The sequence below is a fragment of the Pseudorasbora parva genome, chromosome 2 (assembly GCF_024679245.1).
Source record: "Pseudorasbora parva isolate DD20220531a chromosome 2, ASM2467924v1, whole genome shotgun sequence".
NCBI classification, from domain to species: domain Eukaryota; kingdom Metazoa; phylum Chordata; class Actinopteri; order Cypriniformes; family Gobionidae; genus Pseudorasbora; species Pseudorasbora parva.
The window spans coordinates 43,133,457-43,151,185 of NC_090173.1; the positions used below are offsets into that span (position 1 = coordinate 43,133,457).

A 17,729-nucleotide genomic window follows, 5' to 3' on the forward strand; every position below is an offset into this window, starting at 1 on the left:
AAGAATAACAAAGTGCAAGTGACATGTCTGTTTAGGTTTTTGTTCTCTGTTCATACTTTTATGTCATCGATTCTGTCATAACTTTTTAAGTGTTTGGTATAATATGCATATGACAATATTGATATGTTTGTTCTTGAATAGATCTGCTTCACTACTCTACTGTTGGTTATTACAGGGCAATTAAAGGACTGCCAATACACACACACATTGTTATATTGATGTACAATATAACAATGAATAACCCATTACAGAGTGCGCTGCACTCCTACAGCAGATGCTGACCAATTATTTGAAGGTTTGGCAGAGGCTCATTGGCTACTGATACAACAGGAACCATTCAGCTGTGCCCTAGAGAATTATGGGATTGCAAGCAGATTGACCTGCGCCATCTAGTTTCATGACTTTGTATTTCATGTATCGGGTTATGTAGTGTACACTTTTATTAGTCATAATCATGTTTTCTGTTTTTGTCATGTGATTCCTTGTTCCCCTCGTGTGATCCTGTCAGTTCTCTGCGCCCTTTCAAGGCTTGGGCCCTAATAAAAACCCGTTTGATACTCTTTTTTTTTCCAAAAAGAAATACAATAACTTGTGTTAAAAAAAAAACTATAATTCTGAATATTCCTATAACACAAATATGACACTTTTGTGGTCGTCACACTTACATTAGTTAATGCGCTGTGAACTAACATGAACAGCTGGATTTATATCATCTAACGTGTAAACGTACCCTAAGTCATAGCCTCAAGGTAGTATCGGCAACCAGATTAAATAAAAAAAGTCATGAAAGACCTTAACTGAATAACATATTTGAAAGCTCATGCTTTGAGCATGCTTTAAATCAGTGAGTCACATTACAGGTTGATTCCAGGTTGCTGTAATTTTGGAGTGTTAATTTATAAAATGGCCCTTTAGAAAGGCTACAGTAACCCTCCATCTGCTCAAGTCTCTATGACTCCATTAACTGTTCATTACACATGGTCTTGCTTCTGTATGACAGAGAGTATTTTTCAACCTGATAGTTCACAGATGGATAGTGTTACTTATAGTGTTATAGAACAAAGTGATGTTGCTATACAACAGTTATGATAACAAAAAGTTGATGTGATTAGGATTAATTATCCAGATAATAACCAGAGCTAACTAACTATTAAAATAAACATTTTGATCAGAGCATTGCTCTGCCAAAGCCAGAGCTCTTACACGGCTCTTGATTTCTATCCCAGGAGCTTAAACTTGCAAGGTTACCACAATGAGATGCCAGCAAACCACCATCCATGACTCCAGATGTGCACAGACCATGAAATAACCTTAAATGCCAGCAACAACCTTGTAGCAGTCATGTGTAATTATGAATAATTGTTGTACGCATTCACCCGCACACACAAACACATAAAGCAGACACAATGCCAGAGTTATAAATGGATATTAAATTACCTTTCGTTACCCAGTGTCAAAGTCTTATTTGTAGTTTGCTATACATTTGTCCATGTACGTGAACCATATTTCTGCACGATTGGAAGTCAGTAGACCTGAAATGTGGACATCATTTATATGATGATAACCCTAAGCTCCCGAGAGACCCTGTGTGAGGGCTAGGACAAACTACGGTAACACTTTAGAATATCGTTCCTTCCGTTATTAATGAACAAGTGTGTTGCACCATTCCTGTCAGATCCTAGCCTGACAAGCCAGACCCATCAAGATGTTTGGTCTGGAAACTCACCATAGACAGGGCTCAATCTGAGGGGCGGGATAAACGGTTGTCTTTCAAACTCCCTCTGCACGCGATAGGATAGCGCTACAACCAACCAGAGCAACAAAGGTGATGTGGAGCTTGTTGATAGATTAAACATTCACCGTATCCGGTCGGCAAAACTCCGAACACATCTTCCCTTTTTAAGAATGACTTCAGTGCCGTTCTTTGTTCTTTTCTCAGAGAAAAGCTTAACTCCAAGTCTTCCAGAGTCACGGTCAAAGCTGATTCGAAAGACCGCTGTTCGCCAGTTTCTGTGTTTACTAGAAGCACGCAAACGCAACTCGGCCGTTGTCATTATGGCCCCGCCCACCGACTCTATACACGATGTGATTGGCCTGGCAAGAGTTAGGGGAATACAGCTCAGAAGGGTATTGACAGTTGCTAGACGACACTCGCGGGCAGATTAGATTTGCTGCAAATCCAGCACCTGAGGTTCCGCAGTGAAATGAAGCGAACACGCGTACATGTCTTCCCCAAGTGCACTTGAGCTGTAACTTCTTATAAAATAACTGAAGTATCACACATTCCTATTATGATCCGAAGGAAGCTTCTGCAGTGACTGTGTTTTTCTCAACCTGTCCTCCATGAAAATTCAACTCTATAGGTCGTTTTTCAAGCACGACCTATATTGACGTTTTAAAGTCATGCGCCTTTTAGCTGTTATAAAAATAATGACAGTGTCGTGTTACGTCTGACGTCATGAACTGACGTATGACTGTTGTTACCAATCAAAATGGGTGTTCATTTTAATGCAATGTGTGGACTTTTTACCACCATTTGTTATATTTCCATTTAACAAATATATTTACATTAAATATTTATTTAATTTACAACTACATCCACCCCATCCCTAAACCTACCCAGTGATTTATAGTGCATACACACTTTTAAGCACGTGTTCCCTGGGATCGAACTCGCGATCGCATGATCACATGTTGTTGATGTATAGTGCAATGCTTTACCAAATGAGCTATGCAAAACCTGAAATATTAGGCAGATAAAAGGGAAAAATGCTTTAAAATGAAAGTGTCCTGCTGTCAATAGGAGCACAACTTTAGAAAACGCTCCTGTGCGTCGTATTTAATTAATTAAAATATTGTCGATAGGGGCGCAACTTTAGTATACGCTTCTATTTCAAGGAAGTGACAAACGACAGGCGTATTGGTTGGAGGATATGTTTGTTTTTCCACAACCAGGAATAACGCAATATCTTGCTATCTTCTTCATCATGTTTATTGCTGCTGGTGTGATCTGAACAGCGCCATGAGTCTGTGGGCGGGACTACTGAATTAGATGTGCTTATTATTGGAGTACCAGCTGTGTGACACACCACAACCTTGTTTCACCACACAATGACTTCAAGTTGCGCACACTATCATATATATATATATATATATACACACACACACACACACACACAATATATACACATATATATATATATATATATATATATATATATATATATATTGCACTAAAAATTGCATATGTTTACTCAGTTTTCCCCTTCTTCTCGAGTGAGATCCATATTCCCATCCTATCTTACCTATCTCAATGAGGATTGATTCATTAACAAAGTCTATTCCAAACGTGACAACTACCCAGCATGCAAGACAGGGTGCACTTGACACAAACAATATCAGACACTGAACAGAGGAATAGGAGGAGCTTAAATACACAGATGATAAACTCAAATTATGAACAGCTGTGATGATTAGTTATAGTCCACGGTGACAGAGTGGCGGGAAGGAACATAGAACAAAGAGACACATGTGATAAATAAAAAACAAACTGAAAGTCCATGATAATGAAACTTAACTGAACAGAGTTGTGACATATTGTCTAGGGTCTAAACAAACGTTTCATTTATAAAATAAAATAAAAAATCCTTAAAATGTTCCCTTCAAAAGCAGTTGATTAAAATAACTAATTTTCTGTTGGCGGTAAAGTGGCAAACTCTTTCAGTGTGAACTCAGTTATGCCAACTTAAAGTGGGCTATTGCCACAATTAATTAGTTCCAGGATCCACTTTATAAATACTATGAGCTGAATGTGTGAAACATTTAAAGAAATCCTGCAGAGGGAGTGTGAAAAAGGCCCCCAGAGTAAATGTAAACTTAGCAAAACATGACCAATGGCCTCCAAATGCACTCATATTTCATTTAATACAGGAGTAGCAGCTTGAGCTTCCACCCACTCATCTGCTAGCTGGACCTGTGCCTCATCCTCGGGGTTTATGAGGGACTGGGACGGTCCACCGTCATCATTAAGCTGACACTGCCCAACTATGCTATCTGACCACAGAACGGCACTTCTGTTCAGGGTTTGGATAACTGATGTGTTTACGGGAGGGAAATGGTGAAAAAGTAGAAGCATTTCAGATGTTTTGCAGAAAATATGACTGGATGCCATTTAAACAGTGAGATGTAAAAAAATATGATATAATAAAATAATGTGCGTTTACAGCTTAGAGACAAGACAGGAAACCTGCTGGATTTACTCATGGAGTATCTAGTCATTTAACGGTCATCTGAATAAATTGAATGGAATGAGTGAAAAATATTTGAAATAAATCAAACTGCTCCTGTTGAACATGAGCACTAAGACATGCCTTCCCAAGAGCTTTGCTCATATGGAAATTCATGTGCATATATATATATATATATATATATATATATATATATATATATATATATATAGGTTCTAATGTATCTTGACTGATCTCTTTGACAGCACTGAGATTTAACTGAGACAAATGGCAACTTTTATGTCTCCATTTTCTCAGCTGAAAATCTACTATATTCACAACAATAGCATTTAGAGCCTTTGAGGTTAGTAAGATTTCAAAATAAATAATATTTTTTATTAGGCAAAGATGCATTAAACTGATCAAAAGTGACAGTATTTGTTATAAATTATATTTTAAAATATATTAAAATAGAAAAAAATGTTATTTTTAATTGTAATAATATTTCACAACATTACTGTTTATTATCAAATAAATGGATTATTTGTGAACTTAATAGACTAGTCATTAGTTGAAATAGCAACACAGTCTCACCCCTACTCGTCAAATGTTGCCGAACGGTCAAGGGACCCTGACGTCAGCTGTTGACGCACAGGGTACCCCTAAATCGCCATTTTTCGACGTACTGGGTAATCCACTGATTTCAATGAGAAACCTAGGACGTCATAAACAGACGTGTTGGGCATGTGAATGTTATCGTCATGATAGAATATACTGGGTTATATTTTTTTACATTATGACATGTTGGAGTGTGATTCTCAATTTAATCAGCCAGCACAATTGTATTTACATTTATTTACGCTATGATACACGTTTGAAACAGCAGTCAAACCCCACCCCGCCCTAAACCTACCCATTTGCGTATTATATGATATAAAACACAGACTGTAACAGACAACAGGCACACTTTATTGAAAAAGTTATCCAACTATTCCGAGGCCAAACGATTGAATTGTGTGAAGAAAAGACCCAAAAGCAATCACCGTCTCTATCCGCGCCGCGCGCCGCGCCCCGGCGTCACACTGAAGACGCCACAGGTAGACCCCTCGGCGTCACGCGATGGACGAACTGGGAACCCAATTGCTTTCAGTGGGAAACCTTTGGCGTCAACATTAGACGGCAATTCTATCGGTATGAAATCGCGCTGAAGAAGTCTCATTCAGAACACATCGCGATGTTTGGCATCAGATCACGTGTGCCACATGTTGGTGAGTAGTCATACATATTATGTCCTAATATTTGATATAAAGTATTTTCTGCTTGTCGTTATCGATCATATTCAGTCACTGCATTGTATCTGTCATCATCTCCACTGAGGCTTTGCATTTCTTTGCTTTCTAAATAAACACACCTTGCTAATAGGGTGATTAAACACTGTCACGTGACGTGCTATAGACCTTTAAACAGTTGTTAATATTTAATAATAATTACTAGTGTAGTTCCAACGTGGCATTTGTAGTAGAAGCACAATAAAAATAATAATAAAAAAAAACACTTGCCATGCGTTTACCACAGTATTGGTATTTTTAATGTGATATTTGTTGTAAATAAACAGTAGCCACAACAATTACCATGCTTTAAATGCATTTTAATGTAAAAAACAAATATTGTTATTTAAATAGTATACTTCATAATGCTATATATTATATATTATGACTTTTTTCTCTCTTTCTTTTTTTTTTTTTACATGAAAAGACCAAAAGGGCCTCTCGGACTCAGTCAACCCATTCTTGTTTGTGGAGAAGTAACGGAGAAAACCGAAAGCTGCAACAGCAAATATTTGTAATGGTATGTATGTGTTGGTTTGAACCCTTTATCAAACATTTTATTTAGCATTTGTTGTTACTTATTCTTACAAATCCCATAGCTCAATCAGTAAGAACATATTCCCAAAGTCTTAATAATTCACAAGATTTAACAAGTTGTCAAATTCGTATGATTCTCGTACATATAGCTCTGAAAAAAATTAAGAGACCACTTAACATGGATTTCTAAATTTTAAGTGGTCTCTTAATTTTTTTCCAGAGCTGTATTTGTATATGAATGCAAAAGTTCAGATGCAAAAGCCTCAAAAAGCTACTTCGGTCACATGACATCAGATATTCAATTATTTTTTCTTAATCAGATCAGTTGCACTGTTTATAACGTCCCGTTTGCATGTAAATAATTTATGTGATCACAAAATCAAGTGAGTTATCTACATTTTCAAACTAATTCTTATGATATAGCTTGCTATTACATACTTTTAATAATGGGAATGCACACATATCTGTGAACTTATTACATAAATGTATTTAACATTTAATTATGCATTGTTTTTTTACAGCAAGAAACAGTTATGTATGAACTCACAACTTGCATGCAATGTAATACAATTTCCTCTTTCTTTCTGTTTTGCAGGATTACTTGCAGATTACTTTTATTTATTTATTTTTGTTTAAAAGATCTCTACAATATCAAACTCAACAGCTCTTTTAAGAGTCAACCCTCACAAGAGCTTCTAGTGATTCTCAGCGAATCTTGCCGTAATCAGCCCTTCACAGGTAAAGTTGAATATTATCAGTATCAGTATATATACTAAAGTATATACAGTTTTTAGTATATATACTCATCAAATGCTCACCTTATGGTAAATTAACTTTATTGTAACTGTCTTAATTTATATGTTTTAAAAACAATAGTATTTGCACAGAGTAAATGAGACTTTCTTGTTTTACAGAAGAGAAGAAAGACCAGACCTTATATCGCAGCAAGCTAAGAAAATAAGTCCTTTGTTTAGGGTGAGGAAGGAAGATGGACATCTTGTGCCCGAAGAAGACAGAAAAGTGCGCAAGTCCATTGGTATGTCTTGTATTGAAGCAATGCTGTAATATGTAGTACAATATTTGATGTTGATCTCTCAAAGGACTATTCATTTCAACAGTGATCATTCTTTCTACTCTGATAAAATACGTACCATTATTCATGTCTAAATCTTTTAATAACTCCTAAAATAAGCAAATGAGGTTCTGTATCTTGGATTTATTTAAAATGGTAAATATTTGTTTTCCCTTTTTGATACAATTATTATTACACTTTTGGCCTTCAGTTCTTAAAAACTGCACCGTCTTTTTGATTTAGATAAAAGTAGACAAGTGTGGGAAAAAGCATTTAGTTGTTATAAACTCCACGTATTTCTCCATTGTTTTGTAGACCATGGATGGTTCTGGGTAGCTTTAGAAGATAATGAGTTGGGACATATTAGGAATCAAATAGTAAATGTTCTTTGAATTATGTGAAATATCTGGTTAGTTCTTTCTAAAAGATCTACTGTTTAAAAGGTTGCTGTTGAAATGGGTAAATTAGTTTTTGTTCAGTACTTGGCTAATATTATGGGCTGAAATATTATACATAATCTTCAATGTGTATATTATTTTATGTACTGACTGCTGCTTTGTAAATTTAAATCAGGAATTGGCATTTCCGCGCATTTTGAGGTGGAGAGTTTACTGAAGAACATAGGTTAACCTGACTGTACATTAAACTTAATCTGAATTGTGTTTGTTGTTTTACTTTTAGACCAGGACTGGAGAACGCCGGATTATACGACTTCTTCCTCTGGTTGAGAAAAGGCTACACAACATCAGTGATCACATCATCTGTACATTGATTATACTGTAGGGTACAAGTGGGCGAACTGTTTAGAAGAAGAAGAACATGAACATGATAGAGGGAAGAGACAGAAACCAGTCTAGTTGTAATAATGAATCATTATTTTCCAACACTATATCAAATCTGTTTTCTGTATCATAGTTGACTGGATGGGATTATGTGGCACTCATTTGTGTGGCTTCAGCAGCTGTGAATGGATTAATATGATGTTAATGTGTTTTTTAAAACCCATTTTTATGTATCTTGAATCTTATTTGACTTTATTCTACTTTATCAACTGTATACTGTATCCTCCAATAAAGTGTTGAATGATAAAGTATGGTGAGTATTGTGTATGGTGTTTGGTACAGTAAATACACATTCAACAAGTTTATTTAGGTTATCTAATTAATTACCAAGAATATTTTACTTGAGAAGTAAACATTTTTTATCTGGTTATATTATATTTGGTACAATGCTCCAAAAAGTTGTATATACTTGCATGCTGTGACAAGTATGTCAGTTTTCAGTGAAATAAAGGGAAGGATTACAAACACTTCAAGCTTAACTGAAGATGATCCATGTTGATCATTCTGCTACATCTACTACTGCAATAAAAATTAAAGCATGCACATTTTCGATGCCAGGTACGTGAAGAGGGTGTAGATGAAATTGTGACAATGTCTCTTGTTATTTTACTTAATGGTGCATGGTCCTATTTAATAGTAATAATGAAGTGTAAATAATATAAATAGTTTTTGTTTACTCTGGAAAGTGGATGATGGCAAGTTGTTGCAGGTTCATCCATTATATTTATTAGTGTTTATCCATAAAAGAAAAGAAAACTTAATAATTATTATTTTACAACATTTCTTTCAAATATTTCTGTATTTCATCAGATGGTCTTACAAAATCAAAACCTAACACAAGCATGACGTTAGAATAGAAAAGACAAAATACTCTGATATTTAAATGTGACTCAAAGTTTGTTGTCCGTGATGAGGAGAATAGATCTGTGTATGTTGTACTGCCCTTACACCTCCAGGGACCCAGAAGTGGCCCCTGGAAGAGCAAAAAAAAAGCATGTTTCAAATGGCTTTAACTCAAAGTCTGGTTAGCGTATCACAGAGAAAATTGGCAGGACAACTGCATATGCAATGTTTACTAAATAATGTTGGCCACAGTTTTCAGACATATATGGAAAGCTGTTATAAAGTTTTTTTTTAAAAAGTGCTCACTAAAAATATACAATTTCAGCTCGGCCCTCATATATGTCATAAAGGTTTGCACAATGAACATATTTTAATATCCAGTTGTCCATTAAATATGTAATTTACTTAACATTTATTGTTTCATTATGAAACCTTTTAAACTACATTACCCATATATCTGTCATTGTATCAATGCAATGGGAAACATGGCGCTGTAGTTCATAGAAGTGTGCAGAAATGCTTAGGGTTAGGGTTGGGTTCTCAGTAAAGGAGTCATTTCTCACAACATAGCAACACTTTATAGTTAGCTTAACGTATTACTGATGTAATAACACCAAAACATACTTTGTAACATGAAACGCCGTTTTATATGAGTTAAAACAGATAGTCCAATCACAGCGCGTTCTGCGATAAAGTCACAGCCAATGACAACCCAGCTGAACACAGGCGTCACACTTACTTGTCCATTTATGGTAAATTATATCACATCTCATCCGGTTCAACTGAAGGGGTAGATTCCTTAAAGATTTAATATTTAGGCTGCTAAATATTTATTTATTCTAATTAAATAATAAAACTCACATTTTAAAACGAAAGTCTTCTTTGTGTGGTTAAACTGATGCATAATAACTATATTTGAAAGAGAATCCTTTTTCTATGGAATGGTCTACAAGCATAAACTTCTTTAAGCCATCCTTTATAATCTGAACTCTTGGAATTAAAACAAATATAACAAAAGCACAATGAATGCACACAATTTTGTAAGCATATTCCAATATTTAATGTCAAACAGTTTAAATACAAATGTAGTGCCCATATATATATATATATATATATATATATATATATATATATATATATATATATATATATATATATATATATATATATATATATATATATATATATATAGGCAAAAAAATAACATTTTACATTCTAAACTTTAATACTATATATTTGCGATTATTGTTCACTTTTATTGTAACTAAATTAAATGCCAATTAAAATAGTTGATGATTATTGTAAATGTTAACCATTTTCAGTAAGAAAATACTTCTATAAAGTACATTCATGTTACAGTTACATTAACAAGGTAGTGATATAATGATAGGTAGTGAAATAATGATAGAGGTAGTTATGGTGGACATGTACTTTAGTGACCATTGTAATAAAAGTTTTAATGAATAATTATTGATTTCAAAAGGTATTAACTCTCACTATCTTCATTTGTTCAAACAAACAACAAATGCAGAAATATACATTGGACTATAGCATCATGAAGTCAATGCATGACTAGAACTAGTGGATGACAATAGATATGTCCTTCACTAAAACTCCTGATGATAAAGGCATAGGCAGACATCAAGAACAGTTTATGAATATTGGTTCTGCATATATCAAAGAGATTATAAGACTCCACAGACTCCATGTGAAGACTTTGAGACACTGTGACAGAGCAAAGGGTGCATTTCACTGGACATGTCCTATGCATGCCCAAACAACAACACCCAAAAACACTTATGAAGTGGACACCACCAGGAGGACGCACGAGACAGGGAAAACCAAAGAAGATATGAGACCGATGTTTCACGAAGACCTCAATGCCGGTGCTCCATGAGAAGATGTGAAAACGTGGCCACAGATCGAATATGTTGGAGGACACATGTTGCCCAATGTGCCCAGGACAGGACATGATGATGATGTTGTCAGTTTAAACATAACTGTAGGATTTATTTCTGTAAAAAAACGATGCATAATTAAATGTTAAATACATTTATGTAATAAGTTCACAGATATGTGTGCATTCCCATTATTAAAAGTATATAATAGCAAGCTATATCATATGAATTTGTTTGAAAATGTAGATAACTCACTTGATTTTGCGATCACATAAATTATTTACATGCAAACGGGACGTTAATAATAAGAAAAAATAATCGAATATCTGATGTCGTGTGACCGAAGTGGCTTTTTGAGGCTTTTGCATCTGAACTCTTCATATACAAATACAACTCTGGATATACTATACTGTTTAAATAACAATATTTGGTTTTTACATTAAAATGCATTTAAAGCATGGTAATTGTTGTGGCTACTGTTTATTTACAACAAATATCACATTAAAAATACCAATACTGTGGTAAACGCATGGCAAGTGTTTTTTTTTTTTTTTTTTTTATTGTGCTTCTACTACAAATGCCACGTTGGAACTACACTAGTAATTATTATTAAATATTAACAACTGTTTAAAGGTCTATAGCACGTCACGTGACAGTGTTTAATCACCCTATTAGCAAGGTGTGTTTATTTAGAAAGCAAAGAAATGCAAAGCCTCAGTGGAGATGATGACAGATACAATGCAGTGACTGAATATGATCGATAACGACAAGCAGAAAATACTTTATATCAAATATTAGGACATAATATGTATGACTACTCACCAACATGTGGCACACGTGATCTGATGCCAAACATCGCGATGTGTTCTGAATGAGACTTCTTCAGCGCGATTTCATACCGATAGAATTGCCGTCTAATGTTGACGCCAAAGGTTTCCCACTGAAAGCAATTGGGTTCCCAGTTCGTCCATCGCGTGACGCCGAGGGGTCTACCTGTGGCGTCTTCAGTGTGACGCCGGGGCGCGGCGCGCGGCGCGGATAGAGACGGTGATTGCTTTTGGGTCTTTTCTTCACACAATTCAATCGTTTGGCCTCGGAATAGTTGGATAACTTTTTCAATAAAGTGTGCCTGTTGTCTGTTACAGTCTGTGTTTTATATCATATAATACGCAAATGGGTAGGTTTAGGGCGGGGTGGGGTTTGACTGCTGTTTCAAACGTGTATCATAGCGTAAATAAATGTAAATACAATTGTGCTGGCTGATTAAATTGAGAATCACACTCCAACATGTCATAATGTAAAAAATTATAACCCAGTATATTCCATCATGACGATAACATTCACATGCCCAACACTGTTTATGACGTCCTAGGTTTCTCATTGAAATCAGTGGATTACCCAGTACGTCGAAAAATGGCGATTTAGGGGTACCCTGTGCGTCAACAGCTGACGTCAGGGTCCCTTGACCGTTCGGCAACATTTGACGAGTAGGGGTGAGACCAGGGTTGCCAACTTTTAAGTTTAGGTTGGAGTGAGATTTTTTGAGGGCCGGGGGGTGGGGGGGGTGGTAATGCTTTTGATCTTGATTCAGTATCAGTTTATATCTAGTATATATACTGTACATAATATGTTTGTTTTGGCACTAGTTTAAACATTTTCACTTTTACTTGTGAAATGCTTTACTTCACATTCACTTGTGACTGCTTATATAAGTATCAGTATTCATTAAAAAGATTAGGATGCAAGTTATTTAAGTTTTGAAATTTCACATTTAAAGAAATCTAGTGTTTGATCATCATATCTTAATATTTATTAGAATGCAAAGACTGCAATATATTTTTGAGCAACTAGATTAGCTACATGTATATTTATTAAAGAGCCATAAGGCACCTAATGGCATTACAAATAAACATTAATATTTTTTAGCCACAAAATGACTCTAATTTGCCTCTTTGAATTGGAATTCTCTATTTTAATATTAATTACTGCACTAATTGTAATATAAATTTTAGAAGAAATACAAATATTAGAAGAAAAATATTTTAAGTGGTCATTTATTGACAATTATTGTTGCACAAATAGTATTTAGTACCAAAAGATCTCCTCAACATATTCAATAAATATAATTTAATGAGTATGAGTGTGACCTATTAGTAAGGAATACCTGAGGGCTAAATACAAGAATAACATTAATGTTAACAATGTTGAATCTCTATCACTCTCCATAATAAAACGATCCTGTAAATATGGCTGACTTAATAATCAATAAACACTAACACTATGCTGTACTGTTTACCAAAACTTGCAGCAAACATCTATATAGTGGAACTGTTGTGTATCCGCTTAAGCCATTCATTGGCACGGCGCTAGAAGTATTGAGCGCTCATGGGCCACGTGACCAGCGCGCACCGCAGGGAGGTGAGAGCATGCAACTCCGCTTTTCAACGCCTCTGGCTTTAACATTATGCCACATTAGCGCCAAAACGCTATTTATTGTTTGAATTTCATTAAAACACATTAAAAAAAATTAAAGCTTATAGCTTTGTTTAATATCAAAAGCAGGTTTGGCAATTTGGCGTGAGATTGAGTTGGGCGGAGTGAGAGCGTGAGACAGAGCCTGAAAGCGTGAGTATCACGCCAGATGCGTGAGAGTTGGCAACCCTGTGAGACTGTGTTGGAAATAGTGTTAATATATATATGTGTGTGTGTGTGTGTGTGTGTGTGTGTGTGTGTGTGTGTGTGTGTGTGTGTGTGTGAGAGCCTGTTTATGTGGTTTATGAGGACACAAATTTGTATAACTACATGGGTATTACACTGGTATTACACTATAAATGTGGTTTATGAGGACATATCAAATGTCCTCATAATTCAAATGGCCTTAAAAACATACTAAATTATGTTTTTTTGAGAAAGTAAAAATGCAGAATGTTTCCTGTGATGGGTAGGTTTAGGGGCAGGGGCAGTGTAAGGGGATAGAAAATATGGTTTGTACAGTATAAAAACCATTACGCCTATGGAGAGTCCCTGTAAACCACATAGACCAACGTGTGTGTGTGTGTGTGTGTGTGTGTGTGTGTGTGTGTGTGTGTGTGTGTGTGTGTGTGTGTGTGTGTGTGTGTGTGTGTGTGTGTGTGTGTGTGTGTGTGTGTACACTGAAAACCCCTAATAAATTGATTTAACTCAATTGATTTGAGTAAATTCGGTCCCTCAATTCAATTGAGTATAGGAACCGTTTCTAAAATCGTGTCGCGGCTGGTTAGGACAAAAACTCGAATTAACATGGAAAAGATACCTTTTATCGCGCGTCGCACCGCGTGTAGCTAGAACACGGTGTTACAGTTTTTCTCAATTGCTAAAACACTAAAACCCATCGGCTGAACAAATTTCTCAGTTGCCTGAACTCATTTAGCTAATTGTGCAGTCTATTGTCAGTACCTTAAACCATTTCACATCATAAAACACAATTTGCAGATCTCACTTAGACTTTTCAGCAAAACTCTAAACACATTCTCATTGTCAAGACACATACTGCTCTCTAATGCACATGCCATTCATACGGGTTAACACAAGTGGCAACAATCAAATACAAATGGAGAACACAATGTCATTGATTGAACACAACCACTCAAAACTTATTTAACCTGTTTCAAATGATGAGACACAACCAATATAAGTACAGTGCATTGTAGGCTGTATACTGTACAATGAACAAATCTTATTGCCCTGAACATGTTGCTTTCCATTTGTTTACAATAGGCTACTGACTGCTCAATAGATTTTGACTGGTTGCAGGTTCATATCAACAAAGAACGAGTTTGTGAGATGCAGAGTACAGTACTGTAAAAATCAGCCTAATCTAATGAAAATGCATATCTATAGCACAAATTGTATTTATCGTGCGATTTATATGCCAAAATTAGTTTTTATGTGCATATGTTACGCATGCAGTTTTCGTGTGCGATATGTCCTTTATATTGTGTTATGTGCACGTACTCCAAACAACTCAACCTACCTAATGGGGTGACAATGCAAATCATATGCACGTAGAAAATAATTGTGCCGTATAAATCGCACAATACATACAATTTGTGATGTATATGCATTTCATGAGAATGAGTTGGTAAAAATAGGGCTACAAGCAAGAGGAAGAACAAAAAATTGCAAAGCAAAGCAGAGTAGTAATAATTTCTGACCAATTTTGAGCTACTATGATCACAAGACAATGACAGAAAAATATGAAATTTGTTTTGAGATTAAAAATGTACTTCTGCCTGAGAACTATGTTTTGAACAATGTGTTTTCTATTTTTTGCTGTATTGTTTACTGATTGCTTGATAGTGTTTATCATTTTGATCACTTTGTTTATGATTTGAGAGCAGTGTTTGATTTTGAACACAGGTAAAACTGTTTTGAGGCGAAAGTTTCATTTTGCAAGAGAAGTCAGAGGTTTTGTGAATAGTGCTTGAAGAAGAGGTTTTGTGTTTAATGGTTTCAGAAAATGGAGCAAGGTTTCAGAAATAGTGTTTTAGCAATTGAGAAAAACTGTAAACTCTGCATGAAATCAGGGATTCTGCCAATACACAATGATATTATCATCAATGAATAACCAACATCACTTGATAATATTTTTATTCCCTAACAAATGTCTCACAAACACAAAGCAGCCAGATAACCAGTAACATTACACAGTCAAGGGTCAAGAGCCCAACTAAAGCAAACACTTATCTCCATCATGGCGACTTCCAACAAAACTATTATTTTCATTAAAACAGAAATCAAATCAATAAGTTAGTTCACATATTATTGTTAGGTTTAGTAACTTACACATTTTTACTTATCATATAAGACAACATTAGGATTTTTAAAACTCAGATTTTAGCCTAATCATGAATGGATTTATAATGCAGATTTTGGCATTCTTTAATGGAGTTAACTGAGATTCAGGAGTGGGGCCACGGCACCTGACTTCTCAAAATCTTTTCATATCGGGCCACCCTTTTATAGAACTGTTTGTCTCGTTCTCTCGAACCCTCCCTTCTCTTCCCCTCCCCTCCCTCTCTCATCCATTGAGCCATATTTACCACCCCCTGTTCTCTTCTCTTCCATGTTGGATTGGGGGTCTTAATCACTCGGCCTACATTTAACTGAAATGATGCCCCTACTCTGATGCCATCACCTGGCCATCAACACCATATGCCCAGATCATCCCGACTACCATCCCTTTATCTATTCCTCCCTATTCATCCCTATCTTCTTCAATAAATAATTCTCCAACATTAATGGTTGTGGCCTGATCCTTGCTTTGTGAATAGTAAAAAATTATTATAATTTTTTTTTTTTGCCCATTTATGTGAAAACAGAGTATTAGCAGACAGAGTATTCAAATCATATTGCATTATTGAACCCTCATGCAGAGATAATATCACCAGATGATCCACTTTCATCTTCTAAGGTACAGGGAGCAGGAGAAGTTCTGATGTCTAAAATAATAAGTAACTGGCTGTTAAAGAATGATGAGAACTGTACAGAAAGACCAAGAACAAGCCTGGCCTGTCCTAAATCACACCATTAATTTATTAGTCTAGACATTTGGTGTCTGTTCTGTTCAGTTAGTCTGGATTTAGTTAAAATCACATAACCAATAGGGGTAGTAGTTCAAAGTACATGAAAAACACAAAGACAACTCAATTGTCTCAATAGAAATGTCCTATTTAAGTCAGTCTAACTGTTTCTGTCACACCTCCCATGATCAGAAACATAGATTGTACCATGGATCAAACACCCTGAGTTGTTTCTAATTTTAGGGTTTGTTATGTTTTAATAATGTAACAAATCCTGTTTTTAAAATAAACTTGTATTTTAGTATTGTTGACTCTACAAACGTTCAGCTAATTGAACGTGCATTTCCCCCCTTGCTGTGAGAGAGAGCACCACAGGACTCTGCATTAGGAGATCTCTTGCACAAGTCAATTGCAAACAAGCAAAAGTAGGTTAACTGTTGGAGATAAATGCCATGCATGTCATTTTCCCAATTGTTTGAAAAGGAGAGTGTTCAAGTAAGTGGCACTGTCCCATTTAAACACACCCCAAATTTGGACATATTCAGAAGTTTTAACGCTACTCTATCTAAAATAGTGTATGACCCATTTCTACTGACACAAAAGAAGAGTAAATTTCTGTCTATGTGTTGCCATTGTCATTTAGGGCAGTTTTAGTTCTATTGTGTGTCACAGTGGAAAAAATTTCTGGATCAGATTTTCTATCTGGTTTATGGGTATATGCAATGTGGTTCATATTTATTTTATATTTTTTATTGCTAGGATCAAAGAATGAGAAATGATTGGGCATAACACAGCGTCTTATACTCCAGTGCTGCTTATTCCCACTTGTTTCTAGTTTTGTTCTCTTTGTATAAGTACTCTTCATTTTTATTTTCAGTTCACTGTCAGTTGAACTGTACATTGTGGATTCTCCCTTTATCTTGGGTTTGTGTATTAAAGTATCTATCATTCGATTTTGGATTGGACCTAGTCTCATGTAGCCAGACCTCCAGACTGATGGTAGAAGGTCTCGACTTGATTGCAGCGTTTATTGGCCAAAGAATTTCCCAAGAAGATGTCGGACTGACATGTAAAGCAACCATCAGCCAGCAGCCATATCACTTTTTAACCATAGACTGGTTTCCCACTTAAGCTAAGCAGGGCTGAGTCTGGTCAGTACCTGGATGGGAGACCAACTGGGAAAACCAGGTTGCTTCTGGAAGAGATGTAAGGGAGACCAGCCGGAGGTGCTCACCCTGGGGTCTGTGTGGGTCCTAATGCCCAAGTATAGTGATGGGGACACTGTACTGTAAGAAGCACCATCCTTCGAATGAGACATTAAACCGAGGTCCTGACTCTCTGTGGTCATTAAAAATCCCACGATGTCCTTCGGAAAAAGAGTAGGGGTGTAACTCAGCATCCTGGCCAAATTTGCCCATTGGC

The 17,729-nt window shown here is 35.8% G+C and overlaps 2 long non-coding RNA genes across 2 annotated transcripts in view; both read left to right on the plus strand.

The window, feature by feature from the left end:
- LOC137044478 (uncharacterized) overlaps nt 1-17,729 on the plus strand; it is a 379,696-nt gene that overhangs the window by 170,980 nt on the left and 190,987 nt on the right. The window lies entirely within an intron of this gene.
- Nucleotides 5,330-7,022, plus strand: LOC137054282 (uncharacterized). Its single transcript, XR_010899964.1, has 4 exons — nt 5,330-5,494; nt 5,982-6,074; nt 6,687-6,829; nt 7,006-7,022. It is a non-coding gene; the product is annotated as an uncharacterized lncRNA (long non-coding RNA).